This window comes from Micromys minutus, assembly GCF_963924665.1.
Source record: "Micromys minutus genome assembly, chromosome: 21".
NCBI classification, from domain to species: Eukaryota; Metazoa; Chordata; class Mammalia; order Rodentia; family Muridae; genus Micromys; species Micromys minutus.
The window spans coordinates 23,236,912-23,240,585 of NC_137956.1; the positions used below are offsets into that span (position 1 = coordinate 23,236,912).

The 3,674-nt window shown below is 41.6% G+C and overlaps 1 pseudogene across 1 annotated transcript; it reads left to right on the forward strand.

Annotated features, from left to right (window-relative positions):
* The first annotated feature begins 2,254 nt into the window (after positions 1-2,254).
* LOC308434212 (large ribosomal subunit protein eL13-like) lies at positions 2,255-2,786 on the forward strand (annotated as a pseudogene). Its single transcript has one exon. The product of its transcript is annotated as a large ribosomal subunit protein eL13-like (transcript).
* The last annotated feature ends 888 nt before the right edge of the window (positions 2,787-3,674 follow it).

Below are 3,674 nucleotides of genomic sequence, written 5' to 3' on the forward strand. Positions count from 1 at the left end.
AGCCCATCACTGCTTTTCTCCCAATAATATATGTTCACCGCCTGTCTCTGTAGCATAGTTTGGTAAAATTTCCATGAGCTTAGTCATTTTGTCTTCAATGTGTGTGATTAATTGTTGTTAATTGGTTTGGTGGTTCCTGAAACAAGCCTATGGCCAATGGTAGACATTACCAACAAGTGTTCTGAGCCAATCATTCCCATCTCTTATTCTCCTATGACCCAGTACTCTCAGAGGAGCCTCTAAAGGTCAAGGGAACATAAGAGTCACATGCCTCTTGCTTCAAAAGCTTGAAGTAATTAAGCTTACTGGAAAGGCATGTCAAAAGCTAAGACCCGATGAAAAGTGGGCTTACTGTGCCAGTCAGCCAAGTTATGAAGGCAATGTGGAATTCTTGAAGTAAATTAAGAGTCGCTCCAGTTAACACATGAGTAGAAACAAAGCAGAATTGCTTTATTATTGATGTTGAAAGTTTCAGTGGTATATACACAAGATAGAAACAGCCAAACTCTGCCTTTATTTAATATGTAATATAGAGAAGACCCCAATTCTCTTTAATTCTAAGATTGGCAAAAATTCTATAGAAACTGTAAGAGGAAAGTTTGAGAATAACAGAGGTTAATGGATGATGGGATTTGGAGAAAGTGACATAAGAAAGTCACCTAAAAAGTAAGGCAATTGTCTTAAGTAGGGTTTCTGTCTCTATGATAGAATAGCATAGCCAAAAGAAACTTGAGGAAGAAATGTGATTTATTTCATATTCCACTTCCAGATAATAATCCATCACTGAGGGAAGTCAGGGCAAGAGCCTAGAGGTACAAATGGAAGCAGAAGCCTTGAGGAAGGCTCCTTACTGGTTTTCTCAGTTGGTTTTCATATATACATCTACTAAGAAGTGGTAGCACCCACATCGACTAATTCTTCCCATATCAAACTTTAATCAAGAAAATGCCTGAGAGGTTTGCCCACGGCCCAATCTGGTAAGGCCATTTTCTCAACTGAGGTCTCTCTTCCCAAATAACTAGTCTGTGACAAGTTGACTAAAAATAAATTTTAAAAAAAAATCCCTAACCAGGAAAATGATGCATCATAATTTCATGGAATGATCACTGGAAACATGCTAGTAGACTGCCAATATAACCAATAAATGAGAACAGCAGAATCCCCTATGTGTTTGTAGCAGCGTCCATTGTAGAGATGGTTATCAAGAGCAGTGGTTCTCAAGGTGTGGGTTCTGAACCCCTTTGGCAAACTCATTTCCCAAGCTGCTTACTTTCCAGTTTGCATCAGTAGAAAAACCTCAGTCGTGAAGTAGCAAGGGAAGCGATTTTTATGGTTAGGGGTCACCACAACGTGAGAAATTGCATTAAAGAGTCACAGCATTAGGAAGGTCCCTGGATCAAGAGCTTTCATGGCTAAAAAGCAGAAGTTGGTGGTTTCGATGCTCAGTTTCAAGACATCAAAGGGCAGACTGCGTCTTTTAAGGAGCTCAGGTTCATTTGCCATTCTAAGAACCCAATGGGCCCTTCAACAGCTCGTTAAAGATACTTGTCAGTGCTTGGAAGAGAATAAGAAGCTTGAAAGACGAAACATATGTTGCTACTATGGTTCACTGAATATTTTAGTGCCACTTTTAAGAAAACTGATACATCACCTTACAGAATATCACTCATCAATGGCAATACATTAGTCACCCAACTGGAGATACAGTGAAAGTGACATTGGTTTGATGCCCAGTAACAAACCATACTCCAACCCAGAGATCAAGAGAAAATTTAGAATTCCATTTCATTTGCTTAATGTTATGCCTGTAAGAACAGAAATAGTGATTTCTCTGATGGATCTGGGCTAAGATTCAACAATTTAAGAAAATGTTTTCCACTGTAGGTATCATTAAGAACATTTTTGAAGCTGGATAAAAGGTTCGGCAGTTCAGAGTGTTTGCTGCTTTTTAGAGGGCTCCAGTTTGGTTCCCAGAACTCACATTCAATCGCTCACAAATCTAACGCCAGCTTCAGAGGGATCCACCACCACCTTCTAGCATTTCTGGGTACTACCACACCATACAGACACTCCAATACACATGAATAACCCCCTCTTTTTTTAAAGACACCCCTTTTGGGAAGAATTTAAAATATCATTGTAGGTAGGGGTTTGGAGAGTGCTTATTCTAACTATGCTGGGTGACATTAGAGACATCAGAATTACAGAGAAGTCCTTTTCGCTTGGCCGTTCTCCTGTGCAGGTGGAGGCAGCCATGGCGCCCAGCTGGAATGGCATGATCCCGAAGCCCCACTTCCACAAGGACTGGCAGCAGCGAGTGGACACTTGGTTCAACCAACGGGCACACGAGATCCGCAGACGCAAGGTCGGGCAGGCGGAAGTGCACCACATTGCCCCTCGTCCCGTATCCGGTCCCACCTGCCCACTGTGAGGTGCCCTAACTCAGGGTGGCTGGTATCCACAAGAAAATGGCTCACACCATCGACATCTCTGTGAACCCAAAAAGGAAAAACAAATCCACGGAATCACTACTGGCCAATGTGTAGTACCTGAAGGAGTGCGGCTCCAAGCTCTTACTTTTCCCCAGGAAGCCTTCTGCTCCAAAGGGAGATAGTTCTGCTGAAGAACTTGAACCGGCCACCCAGCTAACAGGACCTGTGATGCCCATCCGGAATGTATATATAAAGGGAAAGGCCAGAGTCATCACAGAAGAGAAGAACAGCAATAGATCTATAATTAAAAGTGGAACTGAACAGGAGACTGAGAAGATAAGGAGCTGCTTGTAACTGCATACATTATGTATTCCTGGTAAGAGTACTGTAGAACATTATATAACAACAAAGTATTCATCGACAGTAAGTTAATGAAGCAGTGCCAGGAGAGAGCTGATAAAAATGTGACCAGGGTGGGGAAAGACTGGCAAACACCAAGATGAAATGTCATCTTTATCTTACTTTAAGAAATTGTTCAGCTCCTTCAGTCCTTTCCTTACCTTCCTCTTCTAACTCATTCGTTGGGTCCCTGCACTCAGGCTGTGATGGTTGGCTGCAAGCATTCGCATCTGGCAGAGCCTCTCAGGATAGGGCCTAGAGTCAGGATTGGGTGGGTGGATGGGGGAGCACCCTCATAGAGTCAAGGGGAGGGGAAGAGATAGGAGGTATTGTGGAGAGGAAACAGGGAAGAGAGATAACCTTTGTAATGTAAATAAATAAAATAACCAATAAAAAGAAAAGGAAAAGAAATGTTCAGCAACTCCAGTCCTTCTGGGAAGCTCCATTTTTACCAATCAGCATCCACTTGACCTTGAAGATGGAGAACAGATTATTATTAGTAGCTTTAGCAACACATTATTTATAATGGAACTTTGATTACGTTTTTAGTCCTGATGATGTACCATAGTTGAAGATTTCATCGGTGGTTCTCAGCCTTACTAATGCTGCAACTCTTTCGTAAATCTCTCATGTTATGAGGAGCCTCAACCATAGCATCCTTTTTGTTGCCAGTTCATAAATGTAATTTTGCTATTGTTGCTCATGCATGCCAGCAATGTTCTTCTAATGAGCTTCAGCCCAGCCCTATCCATAATTTTCTTATGGATACTTGGAGTTAAAAATTTTATTTAGCTTACTTTATTACACTAGTTTCTTTACTGCAACCTGACCACAGTATTACTG